Source organism: Panthera tigris, chromosome B2 (genome assembly GCF_018350195.1).
Source record: "Panthera tigris isolate Pti1 chromosome B2, P.tigris_Pti1_mat1.1, whole genome shotgun sequence".
NCBI lineage: Eukaryota > Metazoa > Chordata > Mammalia > Carnivora > Felidae > Panthera > Panthera tigris.
Genome location: NC_056664.1, coordinates 54,386,465 through 54,405,563, shown reverse-complemented (window position 1 = coordinate 54,405,563; position 19,099 = coordinate 54,386,465). Strand labels below are relative to the sequence as shown.

Genomic DNA, 19,099 nt, shown 5'->3' with positions numbered 1-19,099 from the left:
GCGGAGCTTTTCAAAATTACAGATTCCTGGTGGCTCCCAGACCTACAGAAGTATATATTTTTTTAAAGGTCCATTAGTGATTTTGATACATATCACCAGTCTAAAGAGTAAATCCCAGCGAAAGAATTCTCTTTTTTAAGATTTTACTTTACTTTTTTTTTTGTTTTTTTTTTATTTTTGAGAGACACAGTGTGAGCTGGGGAAGGGTCAGAGAGAGAGGAAGACACAGAATCCAAAGGAGGCTCCAGACTCTGAGCTGTCAGCACAGAGCCCAAAGCAGGACTCAAACTCACAAGCCATGAGATCATGACACCAGCCAAAGTCAGATGCTCAACTGACTGAGCCACCCAGGTGCCCCTAAGATTTCATTTTTAAGTCATCTCTACAACCAATGTGGGGATCAAATTTTCAACCCCAAGATCAAGAATTACATGCTCCACAGACTGAGCCAGCCAGGCGCCCCAAGAATCCTCTTTTCTAAAATAAATTTATCACATTCTGGAAATATCACCATCAATTCTAAATTTGATTTTTTACATATAATTCTTTCTAAAAACATTGAGGACCTACTATGTACCAAGCACTATTTACAGAAGATGAGATCCAGCTGTAAACAGCAAAACAAAACAGAACTGCACTCATGAAACTTATATTTTAATGAGACAGACAATACACAATAAACAAACTATCAGGCAGCAATCTAGGATGAAAATAAAACAAAAGAAAAGTGCTACGAATGGATTTATACTCTGTGTTGTGTGGTATCTCTAAAGAAGTGACATTTAAAGGGAAATCTGAATGTAAAGCAGTCAGTCACGCAAAACCTATGGCAAGAGCATCTCAACCAAAGAAAAGAGCTGGTGCAAAGGTCCTAAAAGGTCCTTTTTTTCAGGGGCGGGGAAAGGGCTAGCAGGTTGAAGCAAGAGAAAGAGGCTGATGGAGAGCAGTGGCAGGCAGGGGTGTTGAGAGGCAGACAACTAACCCTCAGACCTGGCTGAGATAGAGTTTTATACTATGAATGGTACATTAAACTGAGGTTTTAGGGAGAGGAAAGTTAAGATCTGATTGTTTACACTGTGGTTTTGAAAAGGCCATTATTGTGCTGAAAAGAGAAGGTAAGGTAAGAGGGATTGAACTGGAAGAAAGGTAGAAAAAAACAAATAGATTTGGAATATATTTTGGAGTAGCACAGATGGATGGATTGTAAGAGAAGGGGATGAAGAAAAAGCCTCCGAGGTTTGGAGCTTTAGCCATTGGGCAGACGGTGATGCCATTTACTGATGGTTTTTCTTGACCCTCATTATCCACTGTTAATTATATTTTACTCCAATACAGATGTGTCATATGTGTCTTGTTGCAGGTCACCTCAAATCCTTTGTGGAAAGGAGCAGGACATCAATAAATGTAAATAAATGATTTAAAGTATTAGTTTTTCTTAAAATGAAACATACCTGTACTAGCAGGTAAAAAGCCATGTCAAAAATTCCAATATTAAAACTACAATTAGGGGTGCCTGGGTGGTTCAGTTGGTTAAGCGTCCGACTTCGGCTCAGGTCATGATCTCGCAGCTTATGAGTTTCAGCCCCACATCAGGCTCCATGCTGATAGCTCAGAGCCTGGAGCCTGCTTCAGATTCTGTCTCCCTGTCTCTCTGCCCCTCCCTTGCTTGCACTCTGTCTCTCAAAAATAAAGAAAACATTAAAAAATTTTTAAAACATCTAAAATTAAAAACTACAATTATTAATGAAAAGACTGTTTAAAATATACAATCTTAATGAAACAATTACAAATCATTTCTTATACAAGGAAATAAAAAATCTGTGGATGAAACAAATACCAAAGGCAAATATCCTGATTTTTAATACTGCTATCACTGTTTCTAATAAATGCAGTTCTATATTGGTACTAAGTATTGTGATCTATAAAAGGCACTTTGTTTCTCAAATGCACTGTGACCTATTAATTAATATTACTGTGGGGATTAATGGCTGCAAATTTTTTGACACTTCACCCATTAAGAGCTGAGATCTATTTGTCTTCCTTTTAATCTGGACTGGACTGTGACTGCTTTCACCAACACAGTACGGCACAAGTGATGCCAGTCTCTCACGCCTGATCTTGAGAAGACTGACAGCTTCTGCCCTAGGTCACCAAAGCAGTCTAACCTCCTCGCTTTCAGGATCACATGGAGAGGATCCCAGCAGAGTTCAGCATACTAGAAGTTCTCACCTCAGTACTGGGCATGTAAGTGAAGCCGTCTTGGACATCCTACACCAGACTAGCTGCCAACCGAGTAACCTCAAACGAGACCATGGGGAGCAGGAAAATCACCCTGTTGAGAGCCCAGTATGAATCCCTCACAATCAGAATTGTGAGATATGGTTTAAGTTTTAAGATTTGGTTTTAGTTTTCAGTTTTGATATCAGATTTTAGAATTGTTACTTAGATTTGGGCTTAAGTTGTTACATAGTAATAAATAACCAGAACATTCTCAACCTAAAATAATAGTTTAAAACATTTTTTTCTATTTACAATCCAATTCTTTTTTTAATACATTATTTTTTATGAATCTCTACAGCCAATGTGAGGCTCGAACTCAAGACCCCAAAATCAAGAGTCACACACTCTTCCGACTGAGCCAGCCAGGAGACCCTATAATCCAATTCTTAAAATACATTTTCTACATTTAAACGTACAAAAGAGAGCCATATAATAGGAAAAAATGAAAAATAAATCGCTAATAATTAGTAAGTTTTTAGGAAAGAGGAAAGACAGCAAATAAAAAAGGAAATAATTATCACTGTGCTGCTGTGTTAATTAACTAAAATTGATAGCATAGTATATCACTTACAAATTCTTTGCCATTTATAATCATTCAAAACATTCAGTTAGAAAACAAACAATAGTTTAATATCCTGAGATTCTAATTAGTATGTTGATGTCTCAGTAATTCTGCCAAGCTGATCAATGGAAAAATCAATCGTCTGGTTACTTTATTACTGTTTTTTTTTTTTTTTGGATGGCATAGGCACATATGAATATACTAAAATTTATACTATAGAGAAAAGATTAATTACTTATACTTAAGCCCATTTCTTCTCTTCTACAAGAAAACAAATCTTTTTTTTTTTTCCTCCAAAAAACTGGTTAATTTATACAAGAGTTCTTAAAAGTCTCCTAAGTAAATCAAAACAGCAGTAATTTCTAAGCTGGGCATGACAGGACCAGAACCTTACAACCTGCCAGGATGCATCAGATACACATTCTATCCTATCCCACAAACATTTCTTCAGCCTCTTCTGTGAGCCAGGCACAGTGCCAAGAGATAACACAAATAAAAGATGCTACCTTATATATTAACTGTATTATTTAACCATAGCATGACCTTATAAAAGAAGTTGACTCTGCTAACAATTAAATCTGAAAGCAGCAGCCACTCACAAGAGGAAAAAAGCCTGGCTTCCAGGATGCAATGGAAGAAGAGCAAAAGGTCTGTGAGGGCCTGAATGTCCACAAGGTCTGATACTTAGCCTTGCTTACTACAGGAGTTAGAAATGGTCAGAGTGAAAGCAAGCACACTCATTAAAGTGGAAAAGACGCGACAACATGATCCATCCCAGGAACCTAATTTCAGAACCCACCTCCAAGACTGTTTGCTCAAACAACTGCAGATAAACTGAGTGCAAAGAACAAAAATCCATAACATAGCAGATCTCTAACAGAACCAAACAGAACTTCTAGAAATTACAGTAGACAAAATTTAAAACCCAATGGTAGCAGAACTGACAAAACAGAAGACAGAAAAAAAAAACTAGGAAATGGTTCAAGAGGAAAAATCCATGACATAGCAGATCTCTAACAGAACCAAACAGAACTTCTAGAAATTATAGTAGACAAAATTTAAAACCCAATGGTAGCAGAACTGACAAAACAGAAGACAGAAAAAAAAACTGGGAAATGGTTCAAGAGGAACAAACCATAAATCAACAGATAAAGAATAAAAAAGGAAAACACAAATTTGAGAATAAGATTTGAAGGACTAAAAAGATCTAAAATACATTTGGAATTCCAGGAGAGGAGAAAGAATTAGGACAAGACAACCAATGTACAGATTCAAGAAGCCTCATGAAACTCAAGACAACATATAAAAAGAATCCCACTGTGGGGTGCCCAACTGGTGCAGTTAAGCATCAGACTCTTGATCTCAGCTCAGGTCATCACCTCACAGTTCGTGAGTTCGCATCCAGCTCTGTGCTGATAGTGTGGAACCTGCTTGAGATTCTGTCTCTCCTTCTCTCTGCCCCTCCCCGGCTTGTTCGTCTTCTCAATCTCTCTCTCTCTCTTTCTCTCTCTCTCAAAATAAACTTAAAAAAAAAATTGTTTAAATAATCCCACTACGAGACAAACAGAATGTTTAAATCAAGCAAAAGCTGGGGCTCCTGGGTGGCTCAGTAGGCTAAGCATCCAACTTTGGCTCAGGTCATGATCTCCCAGTTAGCGAGTCTCTGCTGTCAGCACAGAGTCCGCTTCAGATCCTCTGTCCCCTCCCCTACTCTCTCTCAAAAATAAACATTAAAAATAAAAGAGAAGTGATCCAAAGTATCTTTTTATTTTTGGGAGAGACAGAGACAGTGTCAGTGGGGAGGGGCAGAGAGACAGGGAAAGAGAATCCACAGCAGGCTCCGAGTTATCAGCACAGTGCCCAATGAGGGGCTCAAACTCATGAAACTGTGAAATCGTGACCTGAGCAGAAACCAAGAATCGGACACCTAACCAACTGAGCCACCCAGGCTCCCTGGGAACCAAAGTATTTTAAAAGGAGACAACTAGCAGTATGGCTTTTTTTTTTTTTTTTTTTTTAACTTCAAAGATTGGATTTGGAGAAAACGAACCAAAAAAAACCCACAACTCAAAGCATGGGATTTTACATTTCAAGACAATCTCTCATGCATTAAATCTACAGATTATAAATCATTTTCATAGAAGATAATTAGTATAGATTTTATAACTATTAAGGAGCAGGAAGGACATAATGCTTGTTTCTGTTTTAACAGGAGAATAGGAGAGGGGAGTAGGAAAAAAAACAGCTTTTATTGGATGTAACTATTTGGAAGGAACAGACCTAAAGAAGGCCCTACCTTTTTATCATCTACAGCAAAAGTTTTTTTTAAGAGAAAAAAAAAAAAGCCTTTCAGAGGCACCTGGATGGCTCAGTCAGTTGAGCGTCTACTTGGGCTTAGGTTATGATCTCATGGTTCATGAGTTCAAGCCCCAAATCGGGATTGTTGCTGTCAGTGCAGAGCCTGCTTCAGATCCTCTGTCCTCCTCTCTCTCTGCCCCTTCCCCACTGTCTCTTTCTCTCTCTCAAAACTAAATAAAAAGCATTTTTTAACTTTAAAAAATAAAGAAATAAAAAACTGTTTTAATCCCTTTCAGCCTTGGGTATCTCTGTCTAAAACTCACTTCCTGGCTACTGGCCAATCCAAGCCAATTATTTAAAGGTAAGTCACTAGTACACGATTCATTATTCCCACCACTGCAGCATTCATAAACCAACATGTCTACATGGCCACACAGGGTCTAACCTAGGACTGATGAAAGAAGGGCTTGCAAATAAGAGACCAAGGTGTCACTTCTCTGCTGGTACCACTATCACCCATAAGGATACATCTACTGGGCTGACAATACAAAGGTGCACATAAAAGCAGGCAACCTAAGCTACTGTGTTGCAGGAGAAACCAACACCTTGTTAAACTGTTCCCTCCATTATCATTTATTCTCTAAAGTTAAAAAAAAAAAAAAAGCTTTAAAAAGCTTAAAATAAGAATTAAAAAAAAGCTAAAACACACACACACACACACACACACACACACACACACACACACACACACAGGTTGAGGCCCCATTATAAATCCAAACATTGGTGTAGGATTTCAGTAGCAAGAAGAAATCTTGTAAAAACATAAACAAAAGACCCAATCATGGTCATAAAAATGGCTCACAAAATTTTTTATTTACTTATTTTTTTTAATTTAGAGAGAGAGACAGAGAGAGAGACAGAGAGAGAGAGAGAGAGAGAGAGAGAGAGAGAGAGCGCAAGCAGGGGAGAGGGGCAGAGGGAGGGAGACAGAGAATTTCAAACAGGCTCCCATGCTCAGTGCAGAGCCAGTTCCAATCCCATGACCCTGGGATCATGACCTGAGCTGAAATCAGGAACAGGATGCTCAACCGACTCAGCTACCCAGGCATCCCAAGAATGGCTCGCATTGTAACTGTCCCTCTTTATCCACCCTCACTCACCACCTAAGACCATTAATTCTAGAGTTTTCAAGGTATAAAAGGGGTCGAAACAGAGGGAAGGAATGAGAGTCAAAAGACATGAAAACACCAAGATTTGCTTGAGAGAAACAGTGATTCCTCATTTGCTTCTGCTCCCTGGGGCTGACAGAGAATGCCCAGATCAGATATGTGATTTAAACAGAAGCTCCTCAAGGTGCCTGGATGGCTCAATCAGTTAAGAGTCCAACTCTTCATTTCAGCTCAGGTCATTATCTCACAGTTTGTGAAATCAAGCCCCCCATCAGGCTCGGTGCTGACAGTGTGGAGCCTGCTTGGGATTCTCTCTTTCCCTCTATCTCAGCCTCTTCCCCTCTCATGCTCTCTCATATCTAGATAGATAGATAGATAGATAGATAGATAGATAGATAGATAGATAGATAGAAAGAAAGAAAGAAAGAAAGAAAGAAAGAAAGAAAGAAAGAAAGAAAGAACGAACAAACAGACAGAGGCTGCTTTGTGGTAGGTAACAGTAAAGAGTAGTATGAGGGAGATATTTCAGCCAACATGGCTGAGAAGTAGGGGGAATCCATACTTAAGTGTAGAAGCCAAAGGACTTTGAACACCAAAGCCTGGGAGGAAAAGAGACTGAATCTACTACGAAGAAAATGGGAAAGCTGGAAAAAAGATGAGTGGGTAACTGCGAACTGGGGGAGATAAAAAAAAAAAAAAAAGAAGGCCTCGCGGGCATGGAGGGGAGGAACCCCCTTCTGCGGAGAGACAAAGGGCAGAGAAAGAGCGGCTAGGGAAGTGCAGGACCATAGGTGGACAGGAGAAAGATCTCAGAGTGAGACTGAGAGGGATCTGATCTCTAACTGCGGGGCTTTCTTCGGACTGGAGCCGGCTCCCTGTTTGCGCACTTGGGGAGGAGAGGAGCCAGCCTTGGGTGCAGTGGTAGGTCAGGGGCTCAGTCCGCAGCTGGAGAAAGGGATTCCCTCCCTGGAGGGCTGCGCGATAGCACGGAACCTGCCTGCGTCTGCCACTCCCGGGCGCAGTGGCCGGGCCGAGGGCTCAGTCTGCAAGAGGAAAAGCCTGCTCTTTCCCTGAAGTACTGTGGGAAAAGACAAAGCCTGCCTGCATCCGCCACCCCAGGGGCTCGAGGTGGCTAGGGCAGCAGCTCTCAGTCCACACTAGAAGGCTGTCCTCCCTGAAATACGGCAGCACAAAGCCAGCCAGGACCACATATCCCGTGGCATGGAGAGGCGCTTCCCCAGTGCCAGAGCACACGGAGCGGGACTTTGAATCCTAGCCAAGCGCAGGGTCAGGGGAATTGGCGGAGAGAGAAGGGTCCGCCCCGTCTGCACCCGTGGCACAGTGAGGACGACTCCAACTGAGTCCACTGGGTCCAGCTCCATGGAGGAAAGACTGGGAAATCACCATTCCCACCGCACCCCCACCACCCAACCACCAAGGCAGGGCCTCAGGGATCACTCCCGGGGCCCATAGTGGAGGTCGTTCCAGAAAACACCAAACCACACACTTTTGCACTGGGTAACTGCATATCCACCAGAGTGGCACAGACCCGGCAGACAGCTCCTGCAGACAAGCGATGCAGCATTGCCTGGATTAACTCTAGGTCAATTCTGCATAAATAGATATACTCTCCCTCCCCCCTTTTCTCCTCCTTATCTCTTCCCTCCCCTAGGCCAGTTACTCTGGTTATTGGTCTGTCTAAACAGGCATATTGAATCCATTGTCTTGATACATGTTCTACACCTCCATCTTTACACTCCTTTCTCTCTCTGGAATAATCAAGCCATATAGTTTCTCTGTCTGGGTAAGAGTATCTTCGTTTCGTTTTCCCCGCCTCCTTCTTTATTTTCCTTTCTCTCGCTCTCTGGATTAAGCCTTTTAGTTTCTCTGCCTAATCAATGTTTACTTTTTCTCCCCCCACCCCACTCGTGTCATTTCTCTTCAATGTAATGAACAGAAAAATTATGCAGCCAAGAATCCTTTACCCAGCAAGTCTGTCATTCAGAATAGAAGAAGAGATAAACAAAAACTGAAGGAATTCATCACCACTAAACCAGCCCTACAACAGATCCTAAGGGGGACTCTGTGAGTGAAATGTTGCAAGGACCACAAAGTACCAGAGACACCACTACAAGCATGAAACTGTAACAGACATTACAATGACTCTAAACCCGTATCTCTCAATAATAATACTGAATGTAAATGGACTAAATGCTCCAACCCAAAGACATAGGGTATCAGAATGGATAAAAAAAAACAAGACCCATCTATTTGCTGTCTACAAGAAACTCTTTTTAGACCTGAAGATACCTTCAGATTGAAAGTGAGAGGATGGAAAACTATCTACCATGCTACTGGAAGTCAAAAGAAAGCTGGAGTAGTGATATTTATATCAGACAAACTAGACTTTAAATTAAAGGCTGTAACAAGAGATGAAGAAGGGCGTTATATGATAATTACAGGGTCTATCTATCAGTTAGAGCTAACAATTACAAATGTCTACACACCGAATACAGAAGCCCCCAAATATATAAAACAATTACTCACAAACATAAGCAACCTTATTGATAAGAATGTGGTAATTGCAGGGGACTTTAATACCCCACTCACAACAATGGATAGATCATCTAGACACATGGTCAATAAAGAAACAAGGGCCCTGAATGATACATTGGATCAGATGGACCTGACAGATATATTTAGAACTCTGCATCCCAAAGCAACAGAATATACTTCCTTCTCGAGTGCACATGGAACATTCTCCAAGATAGATCACATATTGGGTCACAAAACAGCCCTTCATAAGTATACAAGAATTGAAATCATACCATGCACACTTTCAGACCACAATGCTATGAAACTTGAAATCAACCACAGGAAAAAGTCTGGAAAACCTCCAAAAGCATGGAGGTTAAAGAACACCCTACTAAAGAATGAGTGGGTCAACCAGGCAATTAGAGAAGAAATTAAAAAATATATGGAAACAAACGAAAATGAAAATACAACAATCCAAAAGCTTTGGGATGCAGCAAAGGCAGTCCTGAGAGGAAAATACATTGCAATCCAGGCCTATCTCAAGAAACAAGAAAAATCCCAAATACAAAATCTAACAGCACACCTAAAGGAAATAGAAGCAGAACACAAAGACACCCCAAACCCAGCAGAAGAAGAGAAATAATAAAGATCAGAGCAGAAATAAACAATATAGAATCTAAACAAACAGTAGAGCAGATCAATGAAACCAAGAGTTGGTTTTTTGAAAACATAAATAAAACTGAGAAACGTCTAGCCAGGCTTCTCAAAAAGAAAAGGGAGATGGCCCAAACAGATAAAATCACGAATGAAAAAGGAATTATTACAACCAATCCCTCAGAAATACAAGCAATTATCAGGGAATACTGTGAAAAATTATATGCCAACAAATTGGACAACCTGGAAGAAATGGACAAATTCCTAAGCACCCACACACTTCCAAAACTCAAATAGGAAGAAATAGAAAATTTGAACCGACCCATAACCAGTGAAAAAATTGAATCAGTTATCAAAAATCTCCCAACAAAGAAGAGTCCAGGACCAGATGGTTTCCCAGGGGAATTCTACCAGACATTTAAAGCAGAGATAATACCTATCCTTCCCAAGCTGTTCTAAAAAATAGAAAGGGAAGGAAAACTTGCAGACTCATTCTATGAAGCCAGTATTACTTTGATTCCCAAACCAGACAGAGACCCAACAAAAAAAGAGAACTACAGGCCAAGATACCTGATGAATATGGATGCAAAAATTCTCAACAAGATAACTAGCAAATCAATCAACAGCACGATCAAGTAGGATTCATTCCTGGGCTGCAGGGCTGGTTCAATATTCGCAAATCAATCAACATGATACATCACATTAATAAAAGAAAAGATAAGAACCATATGATCCTGTCAGTCGATGCAGAAAAAGCATTTGACAAAATTCAGCATCCTTAATAAAAACCCTTGAGAAAGTTGGGATGGAAGGAACATACTTAAACGTCATAAAAGCCATTTATGAAAAGCCCACAGCTAATATCATCCTCAATGGGGAAAAACTGAGAGCTTTCCCCCTGAGATCAGGAACACGACAAGGATGTCCACTCTCACCGCTGTTAACATAGTGTTTGTTGGAAGTGCTAGCATCAGCAATCAGACAACAAAAGGAAATCAAAGGCATCAAAATTGGCAAAGATGAAGTCCAGCTTTCACTTTAGGCAGACGACATGACACTATACATGGAAAACTTGACAGACTCCACCACAAGTCTGCTAGAACTGATATATGAATTCAGCAAAGTTGCAGGATACAAAATCAATGTACAGAAATCAGTTGCATTCTTATACACTAATAATGAAGCAACAGAAACACAAATAAAGAAACTGATCCCGTTCACAATTGCACCAAGAAGCATAAAATACCTAGGAATAAACCTAACCAAAGATGTAAAAGATCTGTATGCTGAAAACCACAGAAAGACCAGGAAGCTTATGAAGAAAATTGAAGATACAAAGAAATGGAAAAAAAACATTCCGTGCTCATGGATTAGAATAATAAATATTGTTAAAATGTCAATACTACCTAAAGCTATCTACACATTCAATGCAATCCCAATCAAAATTGCACCAGCATTCTTCTCAAAGTTAGAATAAGCAATCCTAAAATTTGTATGGACCCACAAAAGACCACAAATAGCCAAAGTAATAGTGAAGAAGAAAACCAAAGCGGGAGGAATCACAATCTCAGACTTTAGCCTCTACTACAAAACTGTAATCATCAAGATAGCATGGTATTGGCACAAAAACAGACACATAGACCAATGGAATAGTATAGAGACTCCAGAATTGGACCCACAAAAGTATGGCCAACTAATCTTTGACAAAGCAGGAAAGAATATCCAATTGAAAAACGACAGTCTCTTTAACAAATGGTGCTGGGAGAACTGGACAGCAACACGCAAAAGAACGAAACTAGACCACTTTCTTACACCATTCACAAAAATAAACTCAAAATAGATGAAGGACCTGAATGTGAGACAGGGAACCATCAAACTCTAGAGGAGAAAATAGGAAAAAACCTCTCTGACCTCAGAGATAAAAAAGGAAACAATCAACAAAACTAAATGGCAACCAAATGAATGGGAAAAGATATTTGCAAATGACCTATCAGATAAAGGGCTAGTATCCAAAATCCATAAAGAACTCACCAAACTTCACACCCGAAAAACAAATAATCCAGTGATGAAATGGGCAGAAGACATGAATAGACACTTTTCTAAAGAAGACATCCATGTGGCCAACAGGCACATGAAAAGATGCTTAACGTCACTCCTCATCAGGGAAATACAAATCAAAACCACACTGAGATACCACCTCATGGCAGTCAGAGTGGCTAAAATGAACAAATCAGAAGACTATAGATGCTGGCGAGGATATGGAGAAACAGGAACCCTCTTGCACTGCTGGTGGGAATGCAAACTGGTACAGCCACTCTGAAAAAGTGTCAAAGTTCCTCAAAAAACTAAAAATAGATCTACCCTATGACCCAGCAATAGCACTGCTAGGAATTTCCTCAAGGGATACAGGAGTGCTGATGCATAGGGGCACTTGTACCCCAATGTTTATAGCAGCACTTTCAACACAGCCAAATTATGGAAAGAGGCTAAATGTCCATCAACTGACAAATAAAGAAGATGTGGTTTATATATACAATGGAATACTACTTGGCAATGATTAAGAATGAAGTCTGGCCATTTGTAGCAACGTGGATGGAACTGGAGAGTGTTATGCTAAGTGAAATAAGTCGGGCAGAGAAAGACAGATACCATATGTTTTCACTCGTATGTGGATCCTGAGAAACTCAACAGAAGACCGGGGCAGGGAGGGGAAGGGGGGGGGGGGGGGGGGGGGAAATGTTACAGACAGCTGGAAGGAGGCAAACCATTAGAGACTCTTAAATACTGAGAACAAACTGAGGGTTGATGGGAGGTGAGGGGAGGGGATAGTGGGTGATGGGCACTGAGTAGGACACCTGTTGGGATGAGCACTGGGTGTTATATGGAAACCAATTTGACAATAAATTTCGTTAAAAATAAAATAAAAAATAAAATTTAGATGAATGAAAAAAAAAAGTAGCATGAGGAACTAAGACCAGGACAAGAGCCTAAATTTTTAAAGCTTCAAGATTTCAACAGTTCAGGGTTTCAGAACTTTCAGAAAGGACACTCACTGTTTAAGAAAAGGCAAAAGCAGGATATATAAAAGAGTTGGGAATTCCCACAACCCCTAAGTGCTTCCTGCTCCAGTGTTTACTGGAGGTCATACCATTTCCCCCTATTAATGGTACAAAGTAATTTGTTGCCTCGCCACAGCTTCCTTTCAAACCACAATTTTCTCAATTATTTTGGTCACCAAGCAATCCTATTCTTATTCTTTAGTGGCCAATAGATTCATTCCTTAACTATTCCCCTGGAGGTGAAGAGGTATAAAAATGAAGAAATTCCCCTTAGGCTGGCCCCAGTAACTCAGAATTAAATAAGAGGAGGGGCTAGCAGCCTCCTAGAGACTAAAACAACTTCAGAGACTAAACCTACTTTTCCAAGGATGGAAAATTTATTCAGATAATGTTTGAGAATTCATATATGCCACAATAGGATAAGAATGAAAAGGTAGAAATCTCACACTCTTCCTTATACCTGCCCAAGTGCCCAACCAGATCCAAACACAGCATCACTATCACTTGCCATTTTGCTGAGTGGAGACCCCCAGGCACTAATCACACAGGCCAACTGCCTATGTCGTAAAACTGTACAACTTTTCCCTTCAAAGCTGTACGTCTCTTTCTCTGACTACACTGGCGATTCTCCAGTTAATTCAATACTGTAAAGGCTGCAGCAGCATGCAAAAGAATTTCATTTTATTTCTGTTTTTAAAGAAAGGTCTCCAGGAGATGGTGGGTTTTACAGTCCTGTCTGGATAGAGGTTTGATTTGCTCTCGAATGTTCCTAGTGAGACTAGAAGGAAAGCACAAGATGCAGAGGTCCATTCAGTATAATCTTCTCCCTCATTCCCATCTTCACCAACAAATCAAGCAGAATACTTGCTTGCCGAACCCAACTTGGAAGTTGGATTTTCTTTAGGTTTCTTTGACTCAGGTGCAGATTGGGAGTCTTGATCCTTTTTGCCATCTTTCCTATCTGTCTCCTTTAGGTGGTCTTTGTTCCCTCCATCTTCCGGACAACGGCTGGAGTTCCCACTTTGGCCCTTTGGGACACTCACCTCATTTACTTTATTTTCATCTTTCCTTGCTGGTCCTTCCCCAGATGGTTAAGCCTGAACTATTTTCCCCCCACTGGTAGGGGATTGCTGCTCTGTATCTGAGGTCTAAGATGGAGCAGGAGGGTTAGAACTTGGCTTCATTTGAGCATTCTCCTTTGGTGGAGGGGCTGGCATTACTTTTAAAGGCTGTTCAGGTTTGGGAGGCTTAGAAGTTGGAGAGTGACAGTCTTCCTCTTTATTGAGTGTTTCACTTTCTAGAAACTTTCACTCTCCTTCGTGCATTTCTGCCAGATGGGGCTGAGGTCCCAGTCTGTGATGACTCAATTCCTGTCCTGGACTGTTCTGTTCTTGAGTTTCTTCACTTCGCCAGCTTGCGTGTCTCTCCTGAGGCTGTTGTTCTAGTTTTGGCTCATGCAGCTGGTGTCGTAGTTTCTCCCATTCCTTCCGTAGCTGCTATTCTACTTCTTGGTCTCTAGCCGCTGTGTTAACAAGCTTTGACCCTCCAAAGACAGAGGCTGCTCACTGAACCAGAACCTCTGCTAGCAGAGGAATCTTCTTCGTTAGGAGTACTACGAGGATTTAGATTCAGTTTGGGTCTTGGGGGGTGGGGTAGGGAAACTCTACCATCATGCTTATGATTATCCCAAGAGTAAACATCTCTGGAGCTCCATGACCCATCATCTCATGTGTCATACCGGTCTTCATAGCAGTCCCAGCCTCCTCTATAGTAATCATCCCTACAATACCCACTACCAAATGCTCTCCTACTACTGCCTATCCTGTTATCATAGTCTCTACTGCTTCAGTCCTCATAGCAATCTCGACCCCCATATCGATCTATATCCTGACATGGGGGCCATCACAATAGCACAGTGGCTATCTTACCCTCAAAGGAGCTACAGTTAGACTATCAGTTGACTTCTCAATAGCAAAAATGGGAGCCAAAACACAGGAGAATTATGTATCTTAAATGTGTTAAAAGAAAGTACCTGTCTAAAAATCTCTTTAAAAATAAATAAAATAAATAAAAAAACGTAAGGGAGGCCTGGCTGGCTGTCAGTAGAGCATTAGACTCTTGATTTTGGAGTTTTAAGTTTGAGCCCCATATTGGGTGTAGAGATTACTTAAAAATAAAATCTTAAAAAAAAAAAGTACCTGCCAACCTAAAATTCTACATCCAGCAAAAATATCTTTCAATAAAGAATGCAATCTCCTTTCTTGCTTTTTTTGGTTTGGGTGACAATGCCTAAAAGACAAAAGAAGTATAGTAATAAAACCTTAAAGAACCCTACTTCACTTCAAACTAATGCAACATAAGAATAGCCAGACATTTATGGAAAGAAGAACATTTAATGTTTTCTTGTACATCTCCTTAATACATACAAATGTTTTCTTTTATTATTAATTGGTTACTTATACAATTGTGTCACGACTATTCAGATAAGGAGACCAAGGGTTAGACACCATTTATATGCTTTGTTGGATAGCCTTCCTACAAACTCATAACCACACTATGCCCAGTTTGGGAATTATTTACTGACTGCTAGGACAGTCAACAGTTCAAGACTGAACTCCTATGATCATAATTCATTTCACCTAAATATACCTAGAATTTTATTTCAATGGTTTAACATAAAATACTAAATTAACAATTCTGATTTTACATTTAACATTATAAAAACTAAGTATTTTGGAGCAAAACTATAAAGAATAGCAAATATGCTTTACAACTCCCATAACCTGAAGTTTGTTCTCCACTCCCCAGTTTCTTTATGAACTAAGTTAATCCAGTCTTTGAAATTTGCATCTGTTTCTTTAATTCCAAACTATTTATTTCAAGCACCCAGCTAATTGGCAGAATGCCTATTTCTTCACACAGCTTTCTATTACTGAGCTTCAAATTTTCTTCTTTATGACATTTCCCTTATGTTTTCTTCTGCAATAACCTTTTGGTGCACAATTAAAGGCCTCCCAAACTCAATCTTTGTTGAGGTTCCAACTGGCAAATGTCCTCCAAATAAAAAACAAAACAAAACAAAAAAAAGTAATTTTCCTTTCCCATTTTTACAATGTAGCCCAGTAGAAAATTGTTCAACTTTACTTGGTTCTAAGTTTTTAAACTATATAGCACTGTGGACATTTTCAAGATGAATGGAAGAAGGGGAGCCAAACTGATTCATGAAAGATATGGTTAAGGACTGAAGCTTTTGAAGTTAAGGAGCCTACAGCAGATTATCAAAATATGGCTTTACTTAGCTGGGGAGGAAAGGTTGAAACTTAAGAGTCAATATGGACCAATAGTGCAGCTACGTTTATTCAAACACATGGAGAATGAAATAAAAGCAGGGAAAAATAAGGTACGAAAAAGAAATTGACTTGTTACAATTTTTTCGTATAAGCCATGGGAAATCAAATCTTATTTATTATTAAATTTACATTTTGATCATTATCTGAAATTCAAGCGGATAGAACACTAGCTATTTTTTTGTGTCTGGGGTAAAGGGAAAGGAGGTACTTATTCCAAGAGATGCTCAAATATATTTGCAAATGAAAATATTAGAAAGCAGTTTTATGGCTTTGACAAAGGTTTCCCATTTTGTTGACCCAATTCAATATTTTTACTTCCTCAGAAAATTATTCAAGTATTTGAGGATGCAGTTGGCACAATATCCCACCCATCAGAATACCTGTACCTCCTTTATCTCTTATCTTTTGAAATTCAGTTCAAACACTGTCAGCTCAATGATGCCTTCCTAGATGAATCCAGTCTGTAGCAATATCCCCCTTACTTTTTCATAACTCTTAGAGACTGTATCAAACATTCTGGCAGGTTATTATTTTGCACTTTGTTTCATGAAAACAGTCTCTACTCTCTCAAACTAAAAAAATATAAATCCTCTGTGACACCAAACATAATGCTGGATATACATACAGCATTTATTAAGTATTAGCTATGAAGTACTATGAAGGACCCCAGTAGCTCGAGATTTTCTATGTAGCATGTGCTTCAGAGAATTTTGGCAGTTAGGGACTTAGATTAAAGATATATCAGAACAGCAAGCACACTTTTTATTTTTTTAATGTTCATTTATTTTTGAGAGAGAAAGAGAACACACATGTAAATGGGAGAGGAGAAGTGTGAGAAGGGACAGATGATCCAAAGTAGGCTCTATGCTGACATCCTACAGCCTGATGTGGGGTTCGAACTCACAAACTGAGATTATGACCTGAGCAGAAGTCAGATGTTTAACCAACTGAGCCACCCAGGCACCCCAGCAAGCACACTTTTCATAAACTGTGTGTTAATCTACGTACCTCTCACTCTCTCTCTCAAAATAAATATTTAAAAGAATAAAACAAAAACATGTTAATTTAAAAAGAAAAATCTGCAACCATTTCAAAACAGCACACAAAAATCAAGGAGCCTCTATAGTAATGGTGTCTATAATAACTTATGAGTGCTTTTACTCACTTATTTATAACCTTTCTATGTAATAAAGTGCTTTAGGGGGCACCTGGGTAGCTCACTTGGTTAAGTGTCTGACTCTTGATGTCTGTTCCGGTCATGATCTTGGCAGTCGTGGGATCAAGCCCTGCGTCAGTCTCTATGCTGGGCTTGGAGCCTGCTTGAGAGCCCCTCTCTCTCTCTTTCTCTCTCACTCTGCCCCTCTCCCCAGCTCACAGTCTCTTTCTCTCTAAAATAAAGTTAAAAAAAAAATGTTTTTTTAAGTGTTTTAAATCCCCCATAGCACCTACATAAGGCCCTAACCATATCTCTTAGTTCACCATCTCTTAGCTGATTTTTGGTCTACTCTAAATTTTGGCAAACTCTGAGAGGGTAAGAACGCTGAAAACATCAACTACCTTATACCTTATTACCGCTCTTCCTCAGGTCCTGAAACATAAAAAGGTATCTCTGAAAATAAAGACGACCTCAAAAGATTTTCAAACTCCTGGCAGATCTCAGAAATGTAGCAAGCTTCTGTTCTTCAAAATCAAAAAGGCATCAACTTCTCAACTAACTCTTTTTAAGCAGCCTCACCAATCAAACTTGTGAAAAGTGGAAAGCATTCATCAAGAATGTTCCTATTTCTGTTCCTTCTGAGTAATCTGAGGGAGCTCAGATTATCTTCTCTACTCATCTAATTACCAGAATTTCATTTTCCATACTATTAACTATAGTTCTGAGTTATAAAATTTTCACTATATTTCAAAGTCTTTCCAAATCATGGTAGAGTTGAGGGTATCTAGGGTACACTGCTTTGGTTTCTGCTTAAATTTAAGAAGCCAGAAGCTCTAGCTTACCTATGGATTCCAGTTACATGTTACCGCATAATAAATTACCCCTAAAATTTAGCAGCTTAAAGCAACAACAGTTTTATTTTCTCCCAATTTTGTTGGTCAGAAATTCAGAAAGGATACAGTCAGCAATTCATCTGTTCCGTATGGCATCAAATGAGGTCACCTGAGGTCTTGAAATGATGAATAAATAGACTGAAGAGCCCAAGATGGCTTCACTCACGTCTGGCACCTTGGCAGAGATGGCTAAAAGGCTGAGCTCCGCTGGGACTGTCGAGAAATGCCAAGACATGGCCTCTCCAGTATGGCAGTTGCTAGTTTATGCCAGGCTTCAGAACAGACCTCTCCACCAAGCAGATCTGAGCAAGTCTAGCTAGACTTCTTACATGACATCTCAGGATTCCCAAAGAAAGTATGCCAGATACAGGAAGTAGAAGCTGCCAGTTTCTTAAGGTCTGCACTCAAAAACTGGTACAGTGTCACTTCCATCAAATTCTACTGGTCTAAGTATTTACAAAACCCATGGCATTCTTTACCCTTTACACTCTTTATCCTATTACATAGTAACCTTTTAGTCTTCTGAGAGCTAGAAAAATAACTGAATTTCAAAAGCACCTCCCATTCCACCCTTTGAATCCAGATGTAAAAACTACTCATGATCAGGAACCATCCAGTTGTCAGTCTAGCAACTATCTATACATACTGCTAAACTGACATAAAAAGAACTGGACTAAAATTAAAATCTGCACTTATTCATTGTAATAAAAATTCTAGTATTCCAAATTCTATTAGCTTATCTCATACAACTCAAGTTCTTATATATTTTTTTGTTATTATACACATATTTGTAGCAATCATTTTTAAATCACTCAAAGGGATATTTGGGGAAAGAACCCAATGTTCTCTATGTACACCATCTTTTGCAAATCTCACAAAGAAACTAGAAAGTAACAAATAAGTTATAGTTACCTTTTATTATGTGCTTACTATCTGCCAAACACTGCTCTAAGTACTTTACATGTATTAACTTTATTAAAGCTTCCTAACCTTATGAGACAGTATTATTATATTTTCTATTTTTCAGACGAGAAAACCAAATTGGAGAAAAAATATAACCACCATTAAGAGGCAGCTCCAGTATTCAACCCCAGGTAGTAAGGCACCAGAACCTGTCTGTGCTCTCCACCCCTAGGCCATATG

At 39.5% G+C, this 19,099-nt stretch overlaps 1 protein-coding gene and 1 pseudogene across 3 annotated transcripts in view; both read right to left on the bottom strand.

The window, feature by feature from the left end:
- PRIM2 (DNA primase subunit 2) overlaps nt 1–19,099 on the bottom strand; it is a 344,380-nt gene that overhangs the window by 291,950 nt on the left and 33,331 nt on the right. The window lies entirely within an intron of this gene.
- LOC102969910 lies at nt 13,259–14,450 on the bottom strand (annotated as a pseudogene).